An 11,608-nucleotide genomic window follows, 5' to 3' on the forward strand; every position below is an offset into this window, starting at 1 on the left:
TTTATTTCCTTTTGTTTAGTCAATAGATGAAAAAGGTTCTGCAAACAATTATATAAGGGAATTAATTAAACATAGTTTGAATTTGTGTTCCCAAATCTATTGATTAATAGGACTAGGGCATAAGTCTTATGTTAAAGAAACTTGCAAATCTGCTGCTAGACATTTTCTTTAAAACAGTTAGGATCACCCACTAAAAGACTAAAGACCATAAAAGGAATTTAGGTAACAAAAAGCTTATGTTAAACACTTTTAGCCAATCATTTAGAATCAATCAACTAGGACGCTACTTAACTATACTCACTTAAAATTATCATTATGCTGTTTTCTTTTAATTTAATGACTTGATGTTCGTGTACTTAAGGTAGCTTTTAATGAGATAAATTATTGAGGACTGTACGAGTCAATACCTCTTTGGCTGCAAATGGCACATACCCCGTTAAAATAGTTTAAGTGATCCTAGGAATATGGCAGCAAGTGAAGGCATTGCTGTGAATATCTCCATAACCCCAGATAAAAATAGAGGATCTAGATAGCCACATTAATAACCTATTGACAATATTTACCACAAAACTTGATGACAAGCTATCCCCACAAACACAAAAGATGGTGAGAACAAATCACGTGACTCACAACCTGCACAGTGTCTATATCCATGTGGGAGAGAGCAGAAGGAAGCAATAGAACATGTAGCAGTGAAGAGTAGAACCAAAACCCCACAGGAATTCACTACAAAGTGCAGCAGACCAATCTGAAAGCAGCAGTTAAAGCTGAGAGGGGTTTTGTCCAAACCAGTACTGGGTGAGTGGAGGGGAGCCATGGCAAGTCTGGAAGGATCTGGAACTGTCTAGCCCTTAGATTCACTCTTGAAACTGACCTGCAAGGATTCTCTGCCACAATAGGGCCTCACTCTGAGGAGAAACTTCTTGGAATAGAATCAAAACAAGTCAAGCAGGATAGAGACAATTGAGACAGAAGAGAGATCTAGAAAAAAGTGGAGGAAAGAACAGTGCCAGGAACTGCGAAAAGCAAGCCACCATGTTTCTGAGCATCATAAAGAAACATCAGAAGAAGGGCCTCTGGGAAGGTAGAAAAGCTATCCTGAAACTTTAATCTTTCTAAAGGTTCAGGAAAACTAATTTCACATAAAATGAGTGACCAAAAAGTATCAAGTTTGTCAAATTTCGTACAAAGTTATTAGAAGAAAATAAGAATAAGAAAAACATTTCTGTAAAAACCAAAGCACATCAGAATGATACGCCCACAGAATAAATTAAAACAGTGACCACCTATTTCAAAACATGATATCAAGAAAAGGAAATAACACATGAAAGTCAGAATTTGAAAAACTCAGAAACGAGGTGATGTGGTAATAGAACTTATATAAGAATTAGAAATAAAAACTCTTTTTAAAAATCTTTTCAGCAATGAAGACTAAACTAGAGGCAACACAAAAGCAAATAAACAGTACCTTAAGAGAAAGGGGGTATAAAGGAAGAAAATTTTAAAAATCTGACAGGAATAAAAAAAGAGAGAAAGTCACAGATATTGAAAATGGAGAAAGAAGATCTGACATACAGATAAAAGGAGTCCCTGAAAAACAACAACAACAACAAAAACAACAACCCAAAGCAGATGCTTAAACGACTGAACCACCCAGATGCCCCAACACTGTTATCTTTAAAGTTATTTTTTACTTGTTTCATATACTATTTGCTAATATATTTATAAGTAGAAAAACAAAGTTCCATAGCTTCATCCTGTGTATCTGGCATTATCAGTTTTTTGAAATTTTCACCTTTACCTATACAATCATCCACAGAAGTGAAACATTTCTTCTTCTTGCCCAAGATGTTGCATCTCTTCCTCTTTAAATTTCAAGCCAGGCTTAATTGACTTCCTTGAAATGTCTGTGCCACAAATAATTCAACTTTCTTTTAAAACCTCCAACAAAATCTTTGACTCATTTCATTTATTTGAAATTCTTCTCACAGTGGTTTGTGCGTGTATGTGTGTGTGTGTGTGTGTGTGTATAAAAGTTTATATAAACTTAGAATTTTCTCTGGTTTGTAGCCCCAGATATACTGTCCTGGAGAATATACGGGATTCTTGTGAGAGTTCTTTTTTATAACTAATATCAAGGTATTGCTTTAGGTATTCTGGACTAAGGGAAGACAGATATTTAGAAATTATCACTTTTAGTAATAAGGTCCCTGGCAATCCAATAGAAATATTTTAAAGGAAAGTAGAGAGGAGTGAAAGGAATAAATATGATTTTGTATAATAATGTAAATTAGTAACTCCATTGTGAAGGACAGCTTTTAAATGAAGAAAACTCCTTTTCTTCCTCTTTATAGAATTATTGTCTTTAAAATTATTATTTCCCTTTGAAGTATGTGTTTATATGAGGTGTATGTGTGTGTGTGTATATGTGTGTGTGTGTATGTGTACCTATGTGTAACTTGCATCGGAAAGGAACTGCGTAGAAAACCAAACCTGGAGTGCCCGTTTTGACCCTGGGCTATTTGGGGGGGACTTGGATAGTCAAAGATCACCACAAATTGTTCTGTTGGAGCACCAGGAATATTTAATGGATTCACTGAAAAGAATGAACATCTTGAGAGAGAAGAATGAATCACGGAACAGATCACTTCCGGTGGGTGTTAGGTGGAAGTTTCCTGAAAGTAGAGAGGGTTGTGCTACTCTCTTAGACAGTAGCACAGACCACACAACAAGGGAGCAAGATGGAGAACCGGGGACTGATGAATGTGACATTTTGCTACCTTTCCCTTGTAGTGTGGAAGAAGTCGTATTTAGTTTTCACTATAAATGGTTTTAATGTCAATTAGCCAAACTCCAGTAAATTCTGACTTATTTATATGATTGTGTATAATGAATTTGTGGAGAATAAATGAATGGGCTTGGCTGGAAGTATGGTCTACCTCCATTCAGTCAGGGTGAGGGCCCATGCAGCTTCCAAGAACGCCGTGTTCAGGAATTTCCAGGCATCAGGAAAGTGAGCGGTGGTTCATGGCACAGCTGTTGTCACAGCGCGTGTAAGACTAAGAGGACCAGCTTTAAGGTGGACAACTCATGAAGGTCATAAAAACATCCTTTCTTAGGTCATTCCCTTTTTAGGGGTGGATTTGTGAAGAATGGGGTGGGAAGCTTTACTTTTCACACACTTATGCACACACACACACACACACACGTGCACTCATGCTTTTATTGAACTATAGGCCCTAGGGTTTATCCCTTCTATTGGATTGTAAAATTCTTAAAGGCAGAGTCTGTAGCTTTTATTTAATACGTAATACAAATACTTCTATATAAACTGAGGTGCTTTAATAAATACCTGTTTATTGAGTAACTGTTCTTTATTGTATTTGAGGAGCTCCCTAGGTCATATTACTTCAGGATTTCCTTCCTTCCTCCCTCCCTCCCTTTCCCCTTTCCTTCTTTCCTTCCTCCCTTCTTTCTCCTTCCCTCTCCCCCTTTCTTTCTAACTTTTCTACTTAGAAGAGTTTTATGTTGATTCAGGTCACATTTTATAGAATTAGCTTTGTATTTCTTTTTTTTGAGTTTTTTGTCCTAGTAAAGGAGAGCATTTTAAAAGTCTTTTTCTAGAGGTTGCAGTTATGTTATTTTCTAGTTCTTCCCTTAATTCAAGTAAGTAGAATTGTCTTTAAATAGGCTATTATTTGATATCTGCCAAAGGTATTGAAGGGTCTTAAAATTATAGCCCAGTGAACTCTCTTGCCTGATATTACACCAATGTTAATCCACCAATGAAAGTAAGAGAGTTTCCATGTGTAAATCTGATTTTAAATGAAGTTTTATTGAACCCACCTCACCCTAAATTTCTTGGCTTATGAGACACAATATAAATCTGTTTCCCTTGGAAAAAAATAAAAAAGAGTGCTCTGAACTGAAAGAAATTTATTTTATTCTTCAGCATCTTATTTGTGCCCTGTGTATTAAGGACCAGGAACTATAGTATTCATTACCTGTATGGTTTGATACTTTTGTGAAGTAAAACCTCTTCAAGATAAAATTTACAAATCTTTTAATATTTAAATTCAAATATTAAAAATTTTAGTATTATGATATTTTAATCAAACTTTCCTTTATAAAAATGTATTTATGTGGTTGTTATGGACACAAAGAAGTATGGGAAAAATGCTTATCTCAGTGCTGGCTCAGCAACAGTGGTGTGTAAGGAGAAGGTAATGACCCAATATCAAGTTCAGGGCTATGCAAGTTAATGAAATACTGACCCGTTAAAGGGAATTTCACTCCTGGGGGTTATTGTGCAGCACCTGCGGGTTGGAGAGCTACTACTTGGGTTATGGGTGTGTATGTGTGGTTTTAATATATGGGTGGAGATAAAGGTTGGTGGGAATGACCCTTCTATTGGCTGCAGGTAATGGGGAGTCCAGTTACCTCACTTGGAGAGGAATGAGAAAGGAGACTCAATGGAAAGGGAATTCCTGTCTTGGAAACACTCTGATAATTAAGTCTTTGAAAAAAAAGTCGTTATTGGAATACTCCTCCATCATGCATGCGTCCATTCATCCATATCATCCATTCATTTGTCCATTTTCTTACTCATTCACTCATTCAATTGCTGGCAAATTGCTCGTAGCTTTTCTACTGTTAATCCCCAGAATGAGTTGTCATCTGAGATTGGTTATATTCTGCTCTTCCCTTATTACAGATCTCAGGGACTTGCTTTCCTTTCATTTTAACATTTGGAAATATTTATCATTAAGATTATGAAAGAAATTCATGTTTAATACCAAAGAAATGAAGAATAACTTGAAGAGTATCAAGAAGAAACTAGGAAAAAAAATTTACCACAGCTCCACAACACAAATAAAAAAAAACCCATTGCTAACATTTTTTTTAGTCTCTTTTTTTTTTAATAAGCTGAAAAGTTGCAATTGTGCTGACTTCATAAGAGCACAAATAATACATTAGTAGTATATCAGCTTTTGCCTTAGGCTCTGTATTCTTGGGATCCTAGGTAAGGACACATAGCTAATTTAAGCAGAAAAAATAATTTATTAAAGATATTAGGTAGTTCACAGAATATCTTGGAGAGACAGAGAATCAGACTTGGATGCTACATAGTTGAAAACAATGTTCATATCATACTACAGGGCTGTTCTCTTAGAGATCTCGTGGCTGCCACCAGTGATAGGTACTGTAAAGTATATCACTGAACCTCTGTCAGTATTATTTCTGCAGCTGGGTAGAGCTGCTCTCACCTTACTGGAACAGATCGTATGAGATGCCTGTTTCTGCACATTGCATCTGAACTGAAGATTTGCAGTAGTGATTCTGAGTGTCATAGACAGATTGTATGCCTGGACTCTGACTGCAGGGACAACTGGGGAAATGAGTTTCTGGCATGGACTCAGAATATGGCAAACTCTCCAAACATAAGAAGAGCTTTAGAAAGTACTAGTGAATCCAAAGCATGAAAAATGTCCACAAGTTTCCCCCTGGCTGTGCAACATCAATATACCCTCTTTTCTGTTTTCTAAATTTTCAAACAAGATCAACAAGAGCAATGACCAAATGCTCCAACCTAACTTAATGCTACAAACTCTTGAACAAATAAAACCTGATGTACGTTCTCTCTAAAAGCAAGGCAACATAAAATCTCATTGGTCTTTACATCCAATTTCATATCCAGTGCCTTTAGCTTATAGCATTTCTCCTTTAGTTTCATCATGGTACTGTCTTGATTTTCTATAACATGGACTAAATTATTAAGTAAAACACAACAATATACCTTAGATAAAAGAGTAAGAAAAAAAAGAAGAAAAGAAAATGAAAAAATTAAAACTGTATATATTACAAAGAATGGGAAGGAATTTTGGATGTACACCACAGTCCTCATTTCTGCAAAAGATTATGAGGCAATGATATTTTGATATCCCACTTCCCCACACATTTGATTGGCTGCCAATAGTAACAATACCTACTTTGTTTTTTAGTATCACCATTAAAGTGTTAGACTAACCCCTTTTCATATTCAGCATCTAAAGATTGTTCCTGAATCAGTTTTGGCATTTTGTATCCTGGTGATGCACAGAAAATCTTGCCTTTGAACCTCTTTTTTTTCTAAACATGACGGGTTGTTTATTGTACATCAGTGCTGCACAATTGTCATTATCAAAGTTAGCTGGAAAATAGCATAGTTACCTGAGGAGGGGCAGGGCAAAATGGAGGTGCTGACAGATAGAGAGTTAATATATTAACTTTGGGGAAAGAGTGACGGAATGTGACAGACCCAGGCTGGAGAGGGTTAGGGAGGAATCACGCTGTGAAGGCTGATTGGGCAGTGTTGTTTTTTGAAGGTAGAGTAGAACCATGATCTCACTCAGGTAGGCCCTGGTGATGAGTAACTGTCTTTGTGAGAACTAATTATTGAGGCCTTAGAAGGATAACTGGGCCAATGTAGTCTACAGGGATTCTAGTCTACTCTATGGTATCTTATTTTTCTTGGGAAAGTGATAGAGGATAATTTTCTCAGCTGACCCAGATGCCTCATTTGTTAAAAGCTGATACCTTTTTTTTTGGTAAAGATTTATTTATTTATTTATTTATTTATTTATTTGTTTATTTTTCGGGGGGGGTGGGGAGGGGCAGAGGGAGAGCAGACTCCCCACTGAGCATGGAGCCTGATGTTGGGCTCAATCTCATGACTGAGAGATCATGACCTGAGCCGAAATCAAGAATCGGATGCTTAACTGACTGAGCCACCCAGGTGCTCCATAGAAATGATACTTCTGATGAGAAAATTATCCATGTGCTTTTGGGAGGGGGTGGGATATCGACATTCTCTGGCTTCCACTAAGGTATTACTAAAAAAAAGAACATATACCAATCAAGCAACACAGGTGATCTTTCCAAACACAATCCCCTCCCTCACCTCACCCCCTCTTCCAGCCTGAGCATTTCCAGGTCTTCTCAGTTAGGAGGGATCACTCATTGTGTGAGTCAGGGCTCTTTTTTTTTTTTTTTTTAATTTCAAAATGCGGTTTTATTAATGCACTTTAAGATAAGTGCCATTCTTATTTTACCTTGTCTGGAAGAAATACTGCCAATTACAGTCACAGGAAATTTTCATTAGACAAAACCTGCATGTATGAGTGTGTGTGGTGGTGGGGGGGGTTTGGTTCATTTATATCATACTGCTCATGTCTTGAGTTTATAAATAACATTAAGCAACACTGTTTCCTTCTAAAATTTTCTTTAAGGCAGATCTATTTAGCATCATCTGTGTTATTAATATGTGCAGTGTAGTTTTAGAAAATTTAAATGTTCTAGTTTCTCACTGAAAATAATACATGTGGTCAAGAATAGAAAACAAAAATCTCATTTCTAGTCCCTCTGCCTGGCCACATTTTAAAAGCACAAGTTTTTCACACACACATATATATATTACTGTATCAAAACACATTTTAACAGACTTCACAGCTCACTTAAAGCTTCAGTTTACAGTCATTCATATGAAAGATTTCTAATATGGAATGTTCACTTAGAAAGAATTCCTCACTGGGATTCCAGTGTTCTGTATCAGAAATGTAGACATTCTTCAGTGCAATGCTAGACATTTTACCTCTTCATTTATGTTTTTCTTTCAAGAGTTCTCATTTTACTTTTGGGTCTTCATTTTTGTATGCTCGACTTATTTCTTTTAGTATATTTTCTGGTAAGGCAGGTTGATATCTGTATAAATAACCATATGGACGAAGATGATAAATGAGGTATTCTAACTCATATATAGTTGTAGGATCAACATAGTGAAAAGAAACAGCAAGATCAGAACAGCAACCAGGACCCTCTACAGGAGGATAATAGTTATAATTCCAATACCAAAATGTTCTAGGTAGATAACTCTTGATTAAGTGGTGTTCTGGTACAAAGGGATGAAAAGTTTCTTTTCCAACGGTACCTCTGGGATCTCCCACTTCTATATTTATAATTTCCATGCATTTGCCCAATGCTAAGTCTTCGATGGAGGAACTATGTGTACATTTGTCTGTTTTAAATGCATCAACAAATCTCTTCAAGGCTTCTTTGCTCAGTACATATCCTGCTCCTCCACTCATGTAGCCCTGCTTTACATAGGGCTTAAATCTTCTCCCAAAGTAAATGGGTTCTTCAGGGTTGTATTTTGAGAGTAGCCATCTCAAATTATCCAGTATAACCTATGTATCATCATCTGCTTTCATAAACCAATCAGCATCTTCTAAATAATGATCATGAACATACTGAAAAGCTTTAATTGTTTTCCAGTATAGTTGGTCTCTGCCTTCTCTGGTTTTTAATCCCACAGCAGGGAAGTCTTTATTTTCTTCTGAACTCATAAACAACACTTTATTACAATGCTGGGCCCATGTAGCTTTGACGTGTTTGGCCTTTTTCTCTAGATTTTGAGGCCCTGTCATAACCCAGCAAAGACTTTTAACCTTTCGATAGAGGTTTTCAGCGATGTCTGTGTTCTCATCTTTATGTTGGCTAGAATCTGCATTGAAGTTCATCTGTCCTTCTAGATGATTTTGTCCATTATCATCTGAGTGCCTAGCATGAGGATCATTATGAAGAATATTAGGCTGGGTATCACTCTGTTATCCCAACAAAATACTAAATAGCTGAGAACATAAAACAAATCCAACTGCTGATCACAAAGGAAGGTTAAAAAATCCAGCCAAGATTTAGAGGCCATTTCCCGAAAGTGTATTTCTGACATCAGCCGCGGCTCCCTCTCGCCCTTCCTGGGGGGCGGAGAGGGGGACGACTCGAGACTGGCAACCTTAGCTCCTCCCGGTACCCGCAGAAGTGGCTTGCGGCTGCTGGCTGGGGCCGCCCGCTGCTGCCCAGATCATTCCCTGGCGGCGGCGGAGGTGGACCCAGCTCACCCCCTCCCACCCCCCCACCCCCCGCCCCGAGTCAGGGCTCTTTTGAGGACAGGTGATAGAAACCTAAATTGATTAAGCGGGCCAAGAGGTGAACTTGTTGGTTCATGAAATTGGAAGGACAGGACTATTACTGATGGCCAGAACCAGAAGCTATAGCACTAATTTTCTCTCAACTTATGTCTGTTTCTCTATAGTTGGTGATTTCATTCTCTTCCACTGCAAAGAGGTGAAAGCCCAAAAGTTTTCTACCTTCATTTCCATTTGAAAAGTCCTTGGGATGGACTTTGAGTTCTGTCACAGATTTAGGCTTCAACCAAATACTGTGAGATGAAGTTAGTTCTTATTCAGATTGCATGATTCAGGGTGGGAAGACTATGTTGCCCAAAAGTAGGAAATAGGTGACTGGGTAGTCATTCCCTAGAAATGGCCCCTGGGAGTTTACTGTGAGTTGGGTGATCTGCATCCAGTCTGTGATTTGTTACCATCTTGTAACTTCTCAGTCCCTGTACAGCCTGCTAGAGATGAACCTTACTTAGAAGGCTCCCTTTGCGTACTTGTTGAGTACTTATTGTGTGCCTGGTTTTGGAAGGGATTTGGAGATCAAAATTGATTCAACATGGTCTCTATCCTCAAAGGACACATGCACATGCATTTATAAATGAGGAAGTGCAGACATTATACAGCCATTACTGCAAGGCCCTGATTAATATTTTTAAATTTAACTGTGTAATTAGACTACTGTAATTGTAGCTTCAATTTATTAGAATTTTCCTTTCAATGTTTCTCTATTTAGTACTCTATAGATCAAACTAGACTCAACTGAGCTTAGAACTGTGGAAGCTGAATGGTTGAATTCTTTACTCCCCCCATAGCCTCAAGAAGCTGTGTGTACATGCAACAATCTGTGGGCTAGTTGCCCTGGTGACACGTGTGCATTTTGCCAGACCCTCAGAAAGATGTGATCTCTGATTAACCTTAAAATTAACAGGCTAACAGCAAAGATTTCATAACAATTCAGAAGAAGAGGCAGAAAATATTCTAGAAAATGTAAATCTGAGGTGACACTTGTAAACCCGCTGAGGTAGTAAAATATTATGGGATTTCATAAGGCTGAGAGACTACAAAGCACCAACATCAGAACAGTAATTGAGTGTATTTTTTCCTCAGTTTGATCCTCACATCTAAATGCTTTAAAGGAAATTAGAAAAAAAATGGTTTAAAAATGTATTTAGCCCAACACCTTTAGAGTGGATATTGGAGCAGATGTTAGATCACATTGGAAATGGAATCTACTCTTAAAGAATTATTAATTGCGTGTTTTGACCTGTCTCCTTTCCTGTCTTGGGGGTTCATTTGATTAGGTTTCCCAAAACTACTTTATTCTCTAGTGAATAAATTAAAAGTGAATACTTTTTCATGCATGGCTCATCATTTTGTATTGTAAAATTGGATGGAAGAAGCATCTTTTTTTCTTCCCAGGTTGGGACATAATTGATATATAATGTGGTATAATTTTATGGCATACAGTGTAATGATTTATTTTGTATATTTTGCAAAATGATTACCACAATAAGGTTAGTTAACATCCTTACCTCACATAGTTACAAATTTTGTATGTACTTTAAAATCTACTCTCTTAGCAGCTCTCAAATATACAACACAGGATCGTTAGCTATAGTCACCATGCTATGTATTACATCCCAGAACTCAATCATTTTATAACTGGAATTTTGTACCCTTTGACCACCTTCACCCATGTCCTCTATTCTCCCCCTAACTTTTCCCCCTCCCATAACCACCAATCTTTTTTCTGTTTCTATCAGATTGATATCTCTTGGAGATCCTGTTTTTGATATATGCCCAGAAGTGGAATTGTTAGGTCATATAGTAGTTCTATTTTGAATTTTTAGAGGAACCTCCATATTGTTTTCCACAGTGGCTCTACCAATTTACATTCTCACCAGCAGTGTATAAGGGGTCCCTTTTCTCCACATCCTTGCCAGCACTTATCTCTTTTCTTTTTGATGATAGCCATTCTATTGTTGTGAGGTGGTATCTATTGTGGTTTTGATTTGCATTTCTTTAATGATCAGTGATGCTGAGCACCTTTTCATGTACCTGTTGGCCATTTGAATACCTTTTTTGGAAAAATGTCCATTCAAGTGCTTTGCTCATTTTTAAATTGGATTATTTGTTTCTTTGCTATTGAGTTGTATGAGTATATGATACATTTTTGATATTAACCCCTTATCAGATATGTGGTTTGCAAATATTTTCTCCCATTCTGTAGGTTGCCTTTTTGTTGATCATTTCTTCTGCTATGCAGAAGCTTTTTAGTTTGATGTAGTACCATTTGTTTATTTTTGCTTTTGTTGCTTATGCTTTGGGTGTCCTAGCCATAAAATTGATGCCAAGACCAATGTTAAGGACCTCTTCCCCTATGTTTTCTTCTAGCAGTTTTATGGTTTCACGTTCTACATTTAATCCATTTTGAGTTAATTTTTGTGAATGGTGAATTACATTTCATTCTTTTGCATATGAATATTGAGTTTTCCCAGTACCATTTACTGAAGAGACTATCTTTTCTCCATCGAGCATTCTTGGTTCCCTTGTCAAATATGAGTTGACCATATACACATGGGTTTATTTCTAGGCTTTTGATTCTGTTCCATTGA

The 11,608-nt window shown here is 37.1% G+C and overlaps 1 pseudogene; it reads right to left on the reverse strand.

Annotated features, from left to right (window-relative positions):
• Positions 1-7,613: 7,613 nt before the first annotated feature.
• LOC118523358 (glycoprotein-N-acetylgalactosamine 3-beta-galactosyltransferase 1 pseudogene) lies at positions 7,614-8,804 on the reverse strand (annotated as a pseudogene).
• Positions 8,805-11,608: the final 2,804 nt, after the last annotated feature.

The sequence above is a fragment of the Halichoerus grypus genome, chromosome 4 (assembly GCF_964656455.1).
Source record: "Halichoerus grypus chromosome 4, mHalGry1.hap1.1, whole genome shotgun sequence".
Lineage (NCBI taxonomy): Eukaryota > Metazoa > Chordata > Mammalia > Carnivora > Phocidae > Halichoerus > Halichoerus grypus.